Source organism: Hordeum vulgare, chromosome 6H (assembly GCF_904849725.1).
Source record: "Hordeum vulgare subsp. vulgare chromosome 6H, MorexV3_pseudomolecules_assembly, whole genome shotgun sequence".
Classification (NCBI taxonomy): domain Eukaryota; kingdom Viridiplantae; phylum Streptophyta; class Magnoliopsida; order Poales; family Poaceae; genus Hordeum; species Hordeum vulgare.
In genome coordinates, this window is record NC_058523.1 from 47,849,372 (window position 1) to 47,869,184 (window position 19,813).

The window sequence follows — 19,813 nt, forward strand, 5'->3', positions numbered from 1 at the left end:
TCTAACTTTGAGTTCCAAGCTCTTGGCGCTTGCTTTAACCCGTAAAGTGCCTTCTTGAGCTTGTAAACTTTCCCTTCTTCGCCTATCTTCTCGTAGCCGAGGGGTTGTTCCACATACACTTCTTCTGTGAGATCGCCGTTGAGGAAAGCGGATTTAACATCCATATGATGAACCTTCCAATCCTCTTGTGTTGCCAAAGCTAGGAGCACTCTCACCGTCTCGATTCGAGCAACCGGTGCAAACACCTCATCATAGTCAACTCCTTGACGTTGAACGTAGCCCTTTGCAACGAGTCTTGCCTTGTACTTCACAATGGCACCCTCCGTGTCCTTCTTTAACTTGTAAACCCACTTCAAACCTATCGTCTTTTGGTTTGGAGGTCGGGTTACCAAAGTCCACGTGCCATTGCTCTCAATTGCCTTCATCTCCTCATCCATGGCGTGCGTCCAGCTAGGACTTTTTCTCGCCTCTACGAAGTTCGCCGGCTCCTCAACTCCGAACAGACATAGTCCGGAGTACTCGAGCGTAACTGGCTTTGTGTACTTGTAGACTTTCTTGAGGGTCTTGTAGCGACGAGGCCCTGAGGAGTCCGTTGTGGCTTGCGAAGGAGGCGACACAAATTGTGTCGGTGTTGATGCACTTGAAGAAGACGGCTGAGACCTTGGTGTGTCATCGACATCCGTGTCGTCGGCGTAGTCGTCGTGACCGTGACCATCATCTTGATTGTCGTCGTCACTATGCGCCTCGTTGTCGATGTTGTCGTCGAGATCTCCGCCTGTGTCGTGCACGGCGTTGTCGCTATCTCCTTGCGACCTATGCGCGTCGTCGTCGGTGTCGGCACCATGATGATCACTACCATTGTGGTCACCTTGGTTGGGCGTCTTGCCAATCACCTGGACATCCTCCCCTGCATCATCATCAGTTGGAAATTCAACTGCAAATATGTTACTGTTTGGAGCATCGTCGGCTGCGGCGCTCAAATTCCACGCTTGGTTTTCTTCAAACACGACGTCGCGTGAAATCCGTAGACGCTTGGTTTGTGGATCCTAGAAACGGTATGCCTTGGTGCCAGAACTGCTCTCGTATCCGATGAACACCATCTTGGTGCTACGATCGGCAAGCTTTGAGAGGTGCGGCTCCGCCGTCTTCACATGTGCCACGCACCCGAATGTCCGTAGATGAGACACATTCGGCTTACGTCCGTAAATTGCTTCATACGGAGTCTTGCCGACCACCGCCTTCGTTGGAGCCCGGTTGAGAAGATAGACCGGCGTCGAGACAGCTTCTCCCCAAAAAGTCCCTGGCAGGTTCTTGCTCTTGAGTAAACTCCTTGCCATGTCAATGACGGTTCGATTGCGCCTTTCAATGACCCCATTCTGCTGCGTGTGTAAGGTGCCGTGAGGAACCTCTTTATGCCAATCTTCTCGCAGTAGTCGTTGAACTCATTCGACGTAAACTCTCCGCCGTGATCTGTCCGTAGAGCGCGAACCTTCAGCTTGTGTTCCATCTCTGTTGCAGCCTTCAATTTCTTGAACGCTTCAAACGCCTCATCTTTAGATCGTAGGAGAATGACCCACATATATCTCGAGTAGTCGTCTACCACAAGGAAGAAATACTTCTTTCCAGCATGAGTTGCCGGGGTGATAGGGCCACATAGATCACCACGGAGCAGCTCGAGTGCATCACTTGCACGATAGGTAGACAGAGCAGGGAATGGCCTGCGGTGTTGTTTTCCAACCAAGCACCCGTCACATACTCGATCAACATGGTCGATAACTGGCATCCCGGATACCATCTGCATCTTTGACATCTTCTTCAAGGCGTAGAAGTTAACGTGTCGAAATCTAGCATGCCATAACCACGAATCATCATCACTCTTGCCAAGCCAACACTCCGGTTGAGATTGATCAAGGTTGAGGATATAGAGCCTATTCCGTGTGCGATTAACACGAGCTAGCACGTTTCGGAGGTTGTCGAAGATCGTCATCACTCCGCTCTCTATATTCACCTTGCATCCATTCTCGTCAAGCTTCCCAATAGAGATGATGTTGTTGCGCAACCGTGGGATGTAGTACACTCCGGTGAGTATGCGATGTTCGCCTGTGAGACCCTCAAAGAGGACAGATCCTTGCCCACAAATCTCCACAGCTGAACCATCACCGAACTTGACCGAGGCTTCAACATCGAATTCCAGCTCGAGGAATTTCTCCTTGCACCCCGTCATGTGGTTACTGGCACCCGTGTCGAGATACCATGACACGTTCTGATCACCGGATAACTTTGGTGTCACTTTTTCCTCATGAAGTAGCACCTTCCGGCTTGGTTTCACAACCACCGTTTCAGCGAGATCACAAACTTCGGCCATCAGAAGACCTGGACCTTCGTCTTCCTGCTTTGCCAAATTTGCCTTGATCTCCCGCTTGTTAGGCTTTGGACAATCCTTCGCAAAGTGACCCATCTTATTGCAGTTATAGCACTTGACCTCGGACAAGTCCAAGTTCCGTGGTTTCTGCTCTTTAGATTGGCCCGCCTTACCACAACCTTGTGGTTTGCCTTTTCCGGTTTGTCCATCGCCCTTCGTGTTGCTTGAGCGTTCGCCACCGTCACGCCTTCCTTTGCTACTTGGGGCCTCCCAATCTGTGCGCGAGTACATGAGTTGGTCACTACCTCCTCCTTTGCCTTTCCGACAGCCACGAGAATTCTCTTCCCATGTCCGCAATCGTCCGATCGCCTCCGTTATGGTCATGTCGTCGATGTCGTAAAGCTGCTCGAGCGTGCCGATGATGTACGTGAATTTATCAGTGACAGAACTGAAAAATTTCTCCACGATCTCGGTCTCATCGAGCTTTGCACCAAGCGCGCGGATCTCTCCCACCAAAGTAGTAAGACGCATGGCGTAGTCATTCACAGATTCAGTTTCCTCCATCTGCAACTTGTGAAATTGGCGCTTCAGCACTTGTGCCCGAGCCTTGGTGACGCCATCTTCTCCGATCCTCATCTCCTTGAGTGCGTTCCACGCCTCTCTTGCCATCTCGAACTCCGCCAATGTCATCAGCACGGAATCCGGCACAGACTGGGCTATGGCGGCCATGGCACCTTCGTCGCGCTCCTCGTCGACGTCGTCGTCCGTGATGGCCTCCTACACTCGAAGGGATCGAAGAATAATCTTCATCTTCACCGCCCACACGCCGTAGTTGGCGTCGGTGAGCATCGGGTACTGGATGGGGATGTTGCGATGCGCCTGGACGTTAGCGCCGCTCGTTCCTCCACCACTGGTTGCTGACTTAACGCCCTTCTTCACCTTGTCGCCGTTCTTGTTCGCCTTGACACCGCCGCTGCCGGACTTGACCGACTCAGCGTCACTGTCCGTCATCGTAGATCGTAGATCGTCGAGGCTCTAGATACCAATTGTTGGTTTTTGAACCGTAGATCAAATCACCACCAAAGTTTGTACTCGCAGTGTAGCTAGGGTAGCTAGCAAGCTAGCAAGCTAGTAGGTTGATGGATGATTGATGGGTGGTCTAGCCAGTACATGGACGCGTACGTACGTGAGCTAGCTGATCGATTTGATCGATCAATTCTCGACAGCTCAAAGCGTATCGACGAAACTCAGCGCAACAAACGAATCGGTGGCCGTAGGCTCGTATCGAGCCTGTTAACTTTGTATTGCTTTTCAATTGATCTTCTTGATCTTCTTACAAAGACTACACAGGGGTATACGTATATATATTGCTAAGCTAGGCCTACTGCAAACCGACTCGGTTTGCAATACTACTACTAATCCTATTCGGTTTGCAATACTAATCAAATTAGGACACACGTGTACGTTTAGACTATAACTAGGTTAATTACTACACAGCACGAACTCGAGCTCCCGCGCCAACACCTAGGCTGTCCGACGCGCCACGCGTGTCATGGTGGCGCCCACTGACCTGGAAGCTAGCCAGCTCCGCCCAGGTGTGGCCTGCTGCTGCTCCCGCTCCGTAGAGGAGGCCTCAGCCGGCAGCTCCACACGACAGTTACCAGGCATGGCCGACTGCTGCTCCCGTTATGTTACACGAGGCCTCGATCGACGGCTCTGCACGACTCCTCCCATGCGCGGACTGTTCCTCCTCCCGTATGTGCCAGGAGACCTGGACCGGTGCCTCTGAATGACTCCTCTCAGGCGCGGCTGCTCCTGACAGTATGCCCCCATGCCTGTCTCTTCCTCTAGTGAGGCCGTCCTCTCCCGACAATGCACCCTACGCCATGAGCCCAGCCGCTGCTTCCCTGCGACCTGCTCGCCCACGACCATGTTCCATACCTGTTCGATGGAATGCCTCCAAAGAGAAGAAGATTTGGAAGAGACAATGTTAGCTGACCAGTGGACCCTCTGTTCAACTTAACAGAAAAAAAATTGTGTTGACCGTTTTGTACCACATTAGCACTTACACGTGGACCCGACATGTCAGAAATCGGATTAAAGCGGTTCTAATCATTCATCAGTGTTCATTGAGAAAATTAACAAGAAAAGCAGTACATTTTTGGGCACTTAAGATATGTGGTGGCAATTCAGAATGAGAACTTCAAATATGGTGGTTTTTTGCAATTCACTCACACACCTGATGACCGATAAGTATAGGAGATCAATTGTAGTACTTTTAATAAGTAAGACTGCCGAACCCAATGAGGAGCAGAAGGAAATGATAAGTAGTTTTTCAGCAAGGAATTCTTTGCAAATATTGTAAGTAAGAGTGATAGATAGATTTATAGCAAGATAATTCGTAACAAGTGATAAGTATCAAGAGTAACAAAAGTGCAGCAAGGTAGACCAATCCTTTTTATAGCAAAGGATAGTCCTGAAAGTTCTGTTACAGAAAAAAGCGCTCCCGAGGACACATATGAATTTCTTTCTAGTCTTGTTCATCGTATTAAGTTGATTCACGTTTGCTACTTTTATGATTCGATATGTGGGGGATCGGTGCTAAGGTGTTGTTCTTACTTGAACTAACAACCTACTTATGATTACCGTCTCTCGCAAGCATCCTCAACTACGAAAGAAGAATTAAGAATAATCTAACCATAGCACGAAACATGTGGATCCAAATCAACCCCTTATGAAGCAACGCATAAACAGGGGTTTAAGCTTCTCTCACTCTCGCAACCCATCATCTATTTGTTACTCGACAATGACTTCTCTTAGGCACATAACATGGTGATATTTCAAGTAGTCGACGATCACATGACACCACTAAGAGAAGTACCAACATCCATATCAACAAAATATCGAATGAATACCAAATTTACATGATTACTTATAACAAAACTTCTCTCATGTCCTCAGAAACAATTATTACTACTCACACATCATCAACATGTTCAAGATCAGAGGTGTAATAATAATAATTAAGGATCTAAACATAATATCTTCCACCAAGTAAACCCACAAGCATCAACTACAAGATGTAATCAACACAATTATTAACCCACATGTACCAATCTGAGCTTTTGACACAAAGATTAAATACAAGTCATGAACTAGGGTTGGAGATGAGATGGTGATGGTGAAGATGCTAATGAAGTTTGGTCCTCCCACGAAGGAGGAAGCATTGGTGATGACGATGGCTTCGATTTCCTACTCCCGGAGGGGAATTTCCCCGGCAAAATCTCTCTGCCGGAGAGCAAAAGGGCCTCTTCCCAGGTTTCTGCCTCGAGACGGTGGAGCTTCATCCCGAAAGGCATCTTATGAATTTTGTAGGGTAAAACACACTATATAGGGGATGATGGTTGCTAGAGGGTCGGCTGGGGCCCCACAAGCCATTAGGGCGCGACCAGGGGGCGCACCCTGTTAGCTTGTGGCCAGCTGGTGGCCCCTCTTCAGTATATTTTTGGACCAGAAATTCTCAAATATTTCAGAAAATTTCACCGTGAAGTTTCAGGTCATTTGGAGCAAGTTGATTTTTCTGTCTTTTTATCTGTTTCCCGGTCCAGAATTCTAGTTTTTAGATATTTCCCTCTCAGTGATGTACCTTGCGTATTCCAAGAGAAAAGGCATAGGAATTCTGTGATAATAATGGATAATGGACAAGATCAATACAAATATCAATAGTGATTCATGATGAAAAATGAGCGTATCAACTCCCCCAAGCTTAGACTTTGCTTGTCCTCAATCGGAAACCAAACTGAAAAAATAATGACCACATGATTTGAGAGATAGGTGTCGATAAAAATAGAATACGAACATGAGAACATTACTAATTTTAGCATAGCATCAAGTATTTTATCATATAACTTCTCATAAACAAGTGATGATCCATCCACAACTATTGGAGTATAAAGCATAAACCTTATTGATAATGAACAAACTATGTTCTTGGCCATTGGGGCAATCATAATTCATCATAATCAGAGGAGTCTATGTAAGAGCTTTCATTTTGGGAAGTTCACATACTCAACTATCATTTAATCTTCTATGATTGCTCACGCTCAAGGCATATTTTTAAAGCTCATGTTTCAATAGAACACATAGGAAGATAGGGGCTTGAATGATTTGCCACCCAACTTATTTACCTCAAGGATAATATCAACAATAAAAAATCATGATCATTTACATCGACTTGGATATATAAATCCGAATCTTTCTTCAACACATGGAGCTTGCCACTATAGGATTAATATATTGGAAGAGGGATAAACTTTATTCACTCAAGCATAGGGTTGAACTCCTGCAAGTAAAATATAGGCCGTTCGTAGAGGTTCTCATGCACTTTTAATTTGTTGGATGTGTAAACTCTTAATGCAAAGGAACGTCACTTTATACTGCCCCTTGTGATAGCAAACTTTATTATGCACTCTATCACTTTCATTTCTTTGCCATCACAAGATCTTACAAAGCTTATTTTCCCTTGCAATTAAATATCATACATATTTAGGAGCAATTTTTATTGCTTGATGCACCGATGACAACTTACTTGAAGGATCTTACTCAATCCATAGGTAGGTATTGTGGACTCTCATTGCAAGAAACTGGGTTTCAAGGTTATGGATGCACAAGTAGTATCTCTACTTAGTGTGGAATTTTTGGGCTAGCTAAGTGTCTAAAGCAAGCATCGCATGCTGAAGGATTCAAGACCATATAACTTCTATGTGAATATAAACTACCATGATCATTACATTGTCTTCCATGTCCTACATCAACACTTGATCATTATATAATATTTGACGAAGGCTCACTATCATAAAAGATGTATAGGATAGTGTATTTATATGCGAGTCTCCTCTCCTCTATCCTAATCTTGGTCAGATTGCACCGATGACTAATACTATGTTTGTTTACTATCAACAACTTTTATCACTTATTCCCTTTTTGTGTGAAGTCATTACTTCTCATGAGATGAGCATATGATCTTTATCTTTCTTTTTATTGCCATGCTATGATGATGGGATCCCACGGGTAAACCACAAAAACTCAATTAATCTTTATTATATATCTCGCATACTCAATTACAAGGATAGATGGAACTCAAAGCAAAAATTCTAAGCAAAGAAAATCTCAAATTTATTTTGCTAAATCCCGAAACAACTAAGGGTCGGACTAAGATAGATAGTAATGATGGAAGTGATGGTGATATGATACCAGGGCACCTCTTCCAAGCTTGGAACAAGCCAAGGGTTGTGCCGATACCCATGTACTCAAGCGTCCCCTTTAGGTGATGGTGGTGGTGATGTAGAAGCATTCTTCTTCTCCAGCTCGCGTTAGACGACAAAATTATCCTCCCTCAAGTCATCATTCTCCCTCTCAAGATTCAATATGCTTTTGCGTAATGCCATCTGGCTTTCTTGCAGAAAACGTGATGGGATAAATTGATCCTTAGATTTCTTTACCCTGATTGGGAGACTGGACTTCTTGAATTCCACATGCATATCTTCGGGTTGAGGTAGTGGGACTTCATCTTCATCTGAGCTGGCTTCCATTGTTTCCTTAAAATCATTATCCTCCTATTCATCCGTGGACCAAAGCTAGGGATAGATATCCCCAAAGATCTTCGGTCCTGAAATATAGTAGGAAACATAGCTCTCTCCATCTGAATCCTGAGACGACATAATCTCACGCTTGCCAGAAAAACAACTCGAAAGAAACACAGAGGGGAAACTCGCGATGCTGTGATCAAAAGACATGGGAGTATACATACTGAATTTTTCCACATAAAAATACGTGCTCGGGAAGAATTGGGAGTCCGGGAGGTGCACGAGGGCCCCACAAGCCATCAGGGCGCGACCAGGGGGGTCGCGCCCTATTGGCTTGTGCTTCCCTCGGGTCCCATGGACTCCATTTTATTTTTGTATTTTTTCTAAAATACCAAACCTAGTAAAAAGTTGTGAATTTTTGGATTCAGTTTACTTACCGTACCATGTACCTACCCACTTTTCAGGTTTCCGGAGTGTTCCGGAAGACTCCCTAAATATAATTGTGCTCCTCCGATGTTATCACTTGGATGACATTAGTTTCCTAATTAATGGGTGTATGTGAAATATAATGCTTGATTCTTTGCCCATTCACCACTCTCTGGTTTTTACCTTCAAAGTTATTAATTCTTGTAGCGCCGGAGCGATAAAACTCCTCGACAACATAAGGTCCATCCCATTTGGATAGGAGTTTCCCTGCAAAAAATATAAAAAGAGAATTGTACAAAAGCACTAAGTCTCCTACATTGAATTCTCATTTTTGAATTGTCTTGTCATGTCGTGTTTTAAATTTTTCCTTAAATAATTAGCATTTTCATAAGCTTGTGTCCTCCATACATCCAGTGAGATGATATCAAATAACCTCTTCTCATCGACAAGTTTAAAATCAAAATTAAGTTCTTTAATTGCCCAATAAGCCTTACGTTCTAACTCAAGAGGTAAATGCGAGGCTTTTCCACAGACCATTTTATATGGGGACATCCCCATGGGATTCTTATAAGCAGTCTTATAAGCCCACAAAGCATCATCAAGTTTCTTAGACCAAATCTTTCTGGACATATTGATAGTCTTATGCAAGATTAATTTGTTTTCATGATTGCTCAGTTCAACTTGACCACAAGATTGAGGATGATAAGGTGATGCAATTCTATGGTTAACATCATATTTAGCTAGCAGTTTACGGAAAGCACCATGAATAAAATGTGAACCACCATCAGTCATTAAATATATAGAGACACCAAACCTCGGAAATATAATGTCTTTAAGCATTTTAATAGAAGTGTTATGATCAGATGTACTAGTTGGAATAGCTTGTACCCACTCAGTGACATACTCAACAACAGCTAGAATATGCATATATCCATTAGAGGAAGGAAAAGGTCCAATAAAGTCAAATCCCCAGACATGAAATGGTTCAATAGCAAATGAATAGTTCATAGGCATTTCCTGACATTTACCAATATTACCAACACTTTTGCATTCATCACAAGAAAGGACATACTTACAAGCATCTTTAAAAAGAGTAGGCCAATAGAAACCAGATTGTAATACCTCGTGTGCAGTTTTCTCACCGGCATGGTGTCCTCCATAGGCCTCGGAATGACACTTCCTTAGAGTTTGTTCCGGCTCATGCTCAAGCATACGACATCTAATAACACCATCTACTCCTTATTTATAAATATGCCTAGAAATCTTTGAGAAATCTTGAATGAAATGCCTATAGAAACCATCATGACCAAGGAAACTTCTTATACATTTGATATCTATTGGGCAAGTCATTTTCTCTATTGCATAAACTTTGGCCTTACCCACCTCAAAATCGCGTTCATAGATTTTGTGCCCAAGCACTATACCTTCATTCACCATAAAGTGGCACTTCTCCCAATTCAAGACGAGATTAGTTTCTTCACATCTCTGCAAAACTCTATCAAGATTGATCCAGCAATCATCAAAAGAAGTCCCGTAAACAGAAAAATCATCCATGAAAACCTTAACAATATTTTCACAAAATTCACAGAATATAGAATTCATACATCTTTGAAACGTAGAAGGGGCATTACATTGACCAAAAGGCATATACCTATTAGATAGTAGTCATACATCTTTGAAAGGTAGCAGTTGCATTGCATAGACCAAAAGGCATACACCTATAAGCATAAGTTCCGAATGGGCAAGTAAAGATAGTTTTCGCTTGGTCCTCTTTAGACACATGTATTTGAGAGAATCCAGAAGATCCATCAAGAAAGAAAAAGTGTGTGTGCTTAGATAATCTTTCTAACATTTTATCAATAAAAGGCAAGGGGTAATGATCTTTTCTAGTAGGTTTATTCAATTTCTGGAAATCAATTACAATCCTATAACCAGTTACTATCCTTTGTGGAATAAGTTCATTTTTATCATTAGGAACAATAGTTATACCACGTTTCTTGGAAGACAATGAACACGACTTACCCATCTACTATCAGCAATAGGATAGATTATACCTGCCTCCAAAAGTTTTAGTATTTCAGTTCCTACCACCTCTTTCATTTTAGGGTTGAGACGACATTGATGATCAACAACTGGTTTAGCATCAGGTTCCATATTATTCTTGTGCTGATAGAAAGTGGGGCTTATGCCCTTAAGATCATCAAGAGTATATCCAATAGAAGCCATATCTTCTTTAGAGTTTTGAGTAATCTATTTTCTTCATGTTCTGAAAGGTTAGCGCCAATAAAAATAGGATATATCTTCTTGTCATCAAGATAAGCATATTCCAAAGTATCGAGTAGAGCCTTAAGCTCAAATACGGGATCTCCCTTGGGTGGAGGAGGATCACCTAGAATCTCAACTGGTAAGTTGTGCTTAAGGATAGACTATTGATCAAGCAATATCTTATCTATTTCATTCCTTTCATTCAAATGCATATCATTCTCATGGTCTAGCAAATATTGTTCTAGTGGATCGGTAGGAGGTAGAACAATAGAAACAAGACCAATTATTTCATTTTTACTAGGCAATTATTTTTCATGTGGTTGTTTTCTAAACATAGAAAAGTTAAACTTGTGATAAATATCACCAAAGCTCAGTTTGACCTTCTGAGTAGCACAATTAATTTCAGCATTAACTGTATTGAAGAATGGTCTACCAAATATGATGGGACAAAAGTTATATTGTTCTCAACAAAGTACTAAGAAATCAGTGGGGTAGTTGACTTTTCCAAACAAGACTTCAACAACTCTAACAATCCCAAGTGGCGAAATAGTATCACGGTTTGCAAGCTTAATAGTGACATTAATATCTTCAATTTCTGAGGGTGTTATATCATGAATAATTTCTTGATATAATGTAAAAGGTATAGTACTAATACTAGCACCAATATCACACAGGACATGATAGCAATGATCTCCAATTTTAACTCAGATGACAGGTGTGCCTACCACCGGTTTATTTTCATCTAGTTCATCTCGTTTGTTTCTAATAGGTTTTGCAATTCTAACATCTTCATCATAGAGGTAAATAACCTTCCCATCAATATTATCAAATAGGATATCTTTAACTATAGCTACATTAGGCTCAACATTTATTTGTTCAGAAGGTGTAGGTGCTCTCACATAACTCTTATTAACCGTTGTTGTAGCCTTAGCATGTTCTCTAATCCTAACACAGAAAGGAGGTTTCTCAATGTAAGCAGTAGAACAATAGGATCAACACGGTTAACAATTATTTCTTCCTTCTTAATTCTAAGAGGTTCTTGAGGTAATTTTTCAATGGGAGGATGATATTTGAACCACTTTTACTTAGGAATGTCAACTTAGGTAGCAAAAGATTTATAGAAAGAAGTTACTATCTCAGAGTCAAGGCCATATTTGTTGCTAATATCATGAAAAGGGCAAGTTTCTATAAAAGATTTAACACAATAAAAATTAAGCATGATACCTCACTCTTTACCTTCATCAAGTTCCCAATCTTCAGGTTGTGTTTAATCTTTTCCAGAAGATCCCATCTGGATTCAATAGTCTCCTTCATATAGGAACCGACAACACAAGCATCCAGTAAGATTCAATCATCATGAGAAAGCCGAGCATAAAAATTATGTGTAATCTATTCCTTTGAGAGCTCGTGGTTGGGGAAAGTGTGCATCATGCATTTAAGCCTCCCCCAAGCTTTAAAAATTCTTTCTCCTTCACGAGGACAACAATTATAAATAAAATTCTGATCATGATGAATTAGATGCATATGATAAAACTTCGGATGAAATTCCAGCTTCAAGCGATTCCAATCCCATGATCCAGTATTATCCAATAGCCTGTACCACATTAGTGCTTTTCCCTCCAAATATAAATGGAAAACTTTATTCTTGACCTTATCTCCGGGTAGACCTGAAAGCTAAAACAATCCAAAAATCTCATCGACATATATCAAACGGTAATCGAGATGAGCTGAACCGTTATAAGGATTAGCCAACAGTTTCTCTACCATACCGAAGGAATATCATAATATTTATTTTCGGTAAGTTCAATAGGTTTAGGAACAATTTCCTCAACTTCTGTTCGAGGCGAAGATGCCCCGAACAAGCCACTCAAAGGGTGACCGTTTATAGTGACAAGCAACAATAAATTTCAGTATGTAACAAAAATGTTTCCTTACCAATTTCAACTTACCACATGCGCTTCACTTCCCGGCAACGACGCCATAAAAGAGTCTTCATGACCCACAAGTATAAGGGATCAATCATAGTCCTTTTAATAACCCAACAAGGAGTGGGAGGAAATGATAAGTAGTTTTCAGCAAGGTATTCTCTGCAAGTGATGTAAGTAACAGTGATAGATAATTTTGTAGCAAGACAATTCATAACAAGTGAAAGGTAACAATACTAGAAAAGGTGTATAAAGCTAGTCCAGTCCTTTTTATAGCAAAGTACAGGCTTGAAAGTACTCTTATATAAAGCAAGTGCTCCCGAGGACACATGGGGATTTCTGTCTAGTCATGTTCATCATGCTGAGTTGATTCACGCTTGCCACTTTGATGATTTGATATGTGGGTGGACCAGTGCTAATGTGATGTTCTTATTTGAACTAACGACCTACTTATGATAACCCTCTCTTGCAAGCATCTGCAACTATGAAAGAAGAATTAAGAATAATCTAACCCTAGCATGAAACATGTGGATCCAAATCAACCCCTTATGAAGCAACACATAAAGTGGGGTTTAAGTTTCTTTCACTCTTGCAACCCATCATCCATAATGACTTCCCTTAGGCCCATAAGATGGTGAAGTGTCATGTAGTCGACGTTCACATGACACCACTAAGAGAAGTAACAACAACCATATCATCAAAATACCAAACCAATACCAACTTTACATGATTACTTATAACAAGAATTCTCCCATGTCCTCAGGAACAATAATTACTACTCACACATCATGAACATGTTCAAGATTAGTGGTGTAATAATTAAGGTTCGGAACATAACATCTTCCACCAAGTAATCTGCTACATCTTGAGCTTGCGTTGGTTTTTCCCTTAAAGAGGAAAGGGTGATGCAGCACAGTAGCTGTAAGTATTTCCCTCAGTTTGAGAACCAAGGTATCAATCCAGTAGGAGTATCAAGATGAGGCACCAATGTACCTGCGCAAAAACAGCAAACTTGCACCCAAAGCTACAAAGGGGTTGTCAATCCCTTCACGATTGATTGCAAGGTGTGATCTGAAGGCGGAAAGTGCAACAAAGTAAAAGTGTAGGGCTGAAAATATGATGTGAAGTAGACCCGGGGGCCATAGTGTTCACTAGAGGCTTCTCTCAAAATAGCAAGTATTACGGTGGGCGAATGAATTTCTGTCGAGCAATTGATAGAACCGCGCAAAGTCATGACAGTATCTAAGGCAATGATCATACATATAGGCATCACGTCTGAGACAAGTAGACCGATACTTTCTGCATCTACTAGTATTACACCACACATCGACCGCTATCCAGCATGCATCTAGTGTATAGAGTTCATGACGAATAGAGTAACGACTTAAGCAAGATGACATGATGTAGAGGGATAATTCATGCAATAGATATAAACCCCTTCTTTTTACCCTTGATGGCAACAACACAATGCGTGCCTCGCTACCCCTTCTGTCACTAGGTGAGGTCACCGCACGGTATGAACCGAAAACCAAGCACCTCTCCCATTGCAAGAATCATAGATCAAGTTGGCCAAACAAAACCCACCACTCGAAGAGAATTACAAGGATATGAAATCATGCATATAAGATATCATAAGAAACTCAAATAAGATTCATAGATAATCTGATCATAAAACCACAATTCATCGGATCTTGACAAACACACCGCAAAAGAAGATTACATCGGATAGATCTCCATGAAGATTATGGAGATCTTTGTATTGAAGATCCAAGAGAGAGAAGAAGCCATCTTGCTACTAGCTATGGACCAGAAAGTCTATGGTGAACTACTCATGCATCATCGGAGAGGCACTGGTGTTGATGAAGAAGCCCTCCGTATCCGAATCCCCCCTCCGGCAGGGCAACAGAACGTGCCCAGATGGCATCTTGCGGAGACAGAAGCTTGCAGCGGCGGAAAAGTATTTTCGTGGATCTCTCCCGTGGTTTTGGATTTTTCGGGATTTATAGTCGGAAGAAGTAGGGCAGAGTAGCCACACGGGGCCCCCAAGCCTGCTACGCGCGGGCCCCGCTGGCCGTGCATAGAGGTCTTGTGTCCTCCCCTGGTGCCCTCTGCCTTAGTTCTCAAGCTCCCTGCGTATATTCTGTTCGAGGAAAAAATATTTTCAGAGATTTTATTCCGTTTGGACTCCGTTTAATATTCTCCTCTGAAAAGGGTCAAAAAAATGGAAAAATCATGAACTGGCACTTGGCACTGAGTTAATAAGTTAGTCCCAAAAGAGATATAAAAGGCATACAAAACATCCAAAGTTTGACAAGATAATAGCATGGAACCATCAAAAATTATAGATAAGTTGGAGACGTATCAAGCATCCCCAAGCTTAACTCATGCTCATCCTCGAGTAGGGAAGTGATAAAGACAGAATTTTTGATGTGGAATGCTACCTAACATATTTGGCCTTGGTAACTTCTTTCATGTGACACGAATGTTCAGATCCGTAAGATTCAAAACAATAGTTTGATATTGACATGAAAACAATAATACTTCAAGCAAAAATAGCAAGGTAATCATGAACTTTTGGAATAACAAGGCCGAAGAAAGTTATCCCTACAAAATCATATAGTCTGGCTATGCTCCATCATCCCCACACAACTAATTTAAATCATACACAACCCTGGTATTGGCCAAGTAATTGTTTTCGCACTCTTACTTTCTCAAACCTTTTTCAACTCTCATGCAATACATGAGCGTGAGCCATGGATATAGAACTATAGGTGGAATAGAGTGTGGCTGAGGTTGTGAGACAAAAAGGAGCAGATGGTCACATCGACTCGGCGTATCAAAGGGCTATGGAGATGCCCATCAATAGATATCAATGTGAAAGAGTAGGGATTACCATCTGATGGATGCACTTAGAGCTATAAGTATGTGAAAGCTCAAAAGGAGAACTAGCAGGTGTGTATCGAACTTTCTTGCTCACAAAGACCTAGGGCAATTTTGAGGAAGCCCATCATTGGAATATACAAGACAAGTTATATAATGAAGATTCCCACAAGCATATGGTGGTGACAAAACAAGAGACTCTCAATCATGAAGAACATGGTGCTATTATGAAGCACAAGTGTGGAAAAAGATAGTAGCATTGTCCCTTCTCTCTTTTTTTTGTTTGGGCACTTTGGCCTCTTTCCATATCTCTCTCTTTTTTTGTGTGTGGGCAAATTTGGCCTCTTTTTTTATTTCTGCACATGGGACAATGCTCTAATAATGATGATCATCACACTTTAATTTACTCACAGCTCAATGCTTAGAACGATGAGGACTTCATAGGAAATGCCTCCGGCAGTGTACCGGGATGTGCAACGTTCTAGCTTGGCGTATGACATCGAAACATCTCTCTAGCTATCTTATGATCATGCAATGGCAATATGAAAGTGACGGCACATGTCGTGAGACGGAACGGTGGGAGTTGCATGGCAATATATCTCGGAATGGCTATGAAAATGCCATAATATGTAAGTATTATGGCTGTTTTGAGGAAGGTATATGGTGGTTTTGTGTACCGGCGGAAGTTGCGCGGCACTAGACAGGCTAGCAATGGTTGAAGGTGAAAGTGCATCTATACCATGGACTCACATTAGTCATTAAGAACTCACATACTTATTGCGAAAGTTTTTATTAGTAATCGAAACAAAGTGCTAAACGCATACTCCTAGGGGAAGGGTTGGTAGGTGTTAACCATTGCGCGATCCCGACCGCAACACAAAGGATGACAATCAATAAATCAATTATGCTCTGACTTCCTAACATAGCGGTTCACCATACGTGCATGTTACTGGAATCACTAACTTCAACACAAGTATTTCTAGATTCACAACACCCTACTAACATAACTCTTAATATTACCAAATCCATATCTCAAAATTATTTGAGAGGAGTCAAACTTCTCTTTCTAATCAATGCACATGAATATGGAAGTTTTATTGTATCCTCTTTGGGTGCCTATCACCTTTGGGACTACTTTCATAGCATATGCCAACTACCGAGTTACTCAGAGAGATCACTCTCAAAAGGATATAGGTGAAGATCAAGAGTTCTTATTTCTCCAAAATATGACACCGACATGCTATAAAAGATCTAAGTGAAGCACTTAGAGCAAAGTTATCTAGCCCAAAACATATAAGTGAAGCACATGTGAGCTAAATTGCCTAACTCAAAAGATATAAGCGAAGCTCAATGAGTATTCTAGAAAATTCACGATGAGTGCATGTCTCTCTCAAAAGGTGTGCAGCAAGGATGATTGTGACACAACAAAGAGAAAAGACTCCTATAATACACGATGCTCCAAGCAAAACACATATCATGTGGTGAATAAAAATATAGCTCCGAGTAATGTTACTGATGGATTGAAGACGAAAGAGGGGATGCCTTCCCAGGGCATGCCCAAGCTTAGGCTTTTTCGTGTCCTTGAATTTGGCTTGGGATGCCTTGGGAATCCCCAAGCTTGAGATCTTTCCACTCTTTATCCCTTTGTCCATGAGAACATCACCCAAAACTTGAAAACTTCACAACACAAAACTTAAACAGAAACTCGTGATATCATTAGCACAAGAAGACAAACTACCACCTCTTGAGGTGCTGTAGAAAACTTGATTTCTATTTATATTGGTGTTAGATTACTGTATTCTCACTTTTCCATGGCTAATACCCCCGATACTATCCATAGTTTCATCAAAATAAGCAATCAACACAACAAAAACAGAATCTGTCAAAAACAGACCAGTCTGTAGCAATCTGTATACTTTGTATACTTGTGGTATCTGGAAAATTCTGAAAAATTACGACAGTTTGGGAAATTGGCGTATCAACCAGAAGCAAAAAGAATCAATTCAAAATCTCTTTCTCGATAAAAATGAAAAATATTTTAGTGATTGAAAAGGTTCTGTCTTTTTCCAGCATGGTCAAACAACCATCACCAAACTAGTCATAAAAGTTTTACTTGGCTCAAACACAAAAAGAAACACAAAAGACACAATCATAACAGAATCATGATGGTGTGGATGCAAAAAAACAGAAAGCAAAAAGAAAAGATAAATTCATTGGGTTGCCTCCCAACAAGCGCTATCGTTTAACGCCCTTAGCTAGGCATAAGGTGATAGAATCACGTATTGTCGTCTTTGGTACTCATACCATAAGTAGCGTGAACACTCATTATATTAAGGTGTTCATCTCTCTTACTAGATGGTTCACCACTATTTTTAGGAACAAAAACATATTTGGTGGCCTTATTTTGGGCAAAAATTGGAGTGTTCTGCACAGGGGCAAAAGCATAACCCAAGTTGGTTATAACATCCTCTAGTTGGCCAATCCTAGCGGAATCATGACCTAGTTTGTCGTTAACTGTGGCTTCCCTCTCCTTTAAATTTTTCAAAGTCATTCCCACCTTGGATCCATACTGAGTGATTTGATTATGGAAATTTTTATCCAAATTCTCAATGAGTTCAATCGTAGCAACTTTGTTTTCAATGATATCCAGCCTACGCATCACATGTTCCAAAGTTAAGGTGGTTCCATTAACCATGAGTGGGGGTGACCCTACCAAATTTATCAAAGCATCTTAAGAATCAACGGTATGGCTACCCAACAAATCTCCACCTACGATGGCGTCAAGAACATACCTATTCCAAGGGGAAATACCCACATAAAAGCTACGAAGCAGGACAGTAGTGGATTGCTTACGAGTAGATCTATTTTGAGCATTGCAAATCCTATAGCAAGCATCCTTTAAGTTTTCTTCCTCATTTTTCTAAAAATTGAGAACTTCGCTCTTGGGAGCATCGTTCGAAGCGGTGGGTCTAGTCATGAGGACATGTAGACTATCCCACTCAAGCAGGCAAAAGCAAGAGAAAGTAAAGGGCGAACGAAAAAGGCAAAAAAATTGTAAATTTTTGTTTTTCAGAAGTGGGGGACAGGAAAACGAGAGGCAAAAAAGTAAATGCAAGAGATGAGTTTGCGACACTTACTTGGATAAGCTTCAGTTGATGCTCCCTAGCAACGGCGCCAGAAATTGGCACGTTGACGGGAGACTATTCTTGACTTGATCCTCCCCGGCAACGGCGCTAGAAATTCTTCTTGCTACCTCTTGAGCTTGCGTTGGTTTTTTCCCTTGAAGAGGAAAGGGTGATGCAGCACAGTAGCAGTAAGTATTTCCCTCAGTTTGAGAACCAAGGTATCAATCCAGTCGGAGTATCAAGATGAGGCGCCAATGTACCTACGCAAAAACAGCAAACTTGCACCCAACGCTACAAAGAAGTTGTCAATCCCTTCACGATTGATTGCAAGGTGAGACCTGAAGGCGGAAAGTGCAACAAAGTAAAAGTATAGGGCTAAAAATATGATGTGAAGTAGACCCCGGAGCCATAGTGTTCACTAGAGGTTTCTCTCAAAATGGCAAATATTATGGTGGGTGAACGAATTACTGTCGAGCAATTGATAGAATCTCGCAAAGTCATGACGATATCTAAGGCAATGATCATACATATAGGCATCACGTCCGAGACAAGTGGACTGATACTTTCTGCATCCACTACTATTACTCCACACATCGACCGCTATCCAGCATGCATCTAGTGTATTGAGTTCATGACGAACAGAGTAACGCCTTAAGCAAGATGACATGATGTAGAGGGATAAATTCATGCAATAGATATAAACCCCATATTTTTACCCTTGATGGCAACAACACGATGCGTGCCTCGCTACCCATTCTGTCACTGGGTGAGGTCAGCACACGGTATGAACCCAAAACCAAGCACTTCTCCCATTGCAAGAATCATAGATCAAGTTGGCCAAACAAAACCCACAAATCGAAGAGAATTACAAGGATATGAAATCATGCATATAAGAGATCAGAAGAAACTCAAATAAGATTCATAGGTAATCTGGTCATAAATCCACAATTCATCGGATCTCGACAAACACACCGCAAAAGAAGATTACATCGGATAGATCTCCATGAAGATCATGGAGAACTTTGTATTGAAGATCCAAGAGAGATAAGAAGACATCTAGCTACTAGCAATGTACCCGAAGGTCTACGGTGAACTACTCACGCATCATCGGAGAGGCAATGGTGTTGATGAAGAAGCCCTCCGTATCCGAATCCCCCCTCGGGCAGGGCACCAGAACATGCCCTAGATGGGTCTTGCGGAGACAGAAGCTTGCGGTGGTGGAAAAGTATTTTCGTGGATCTCTCC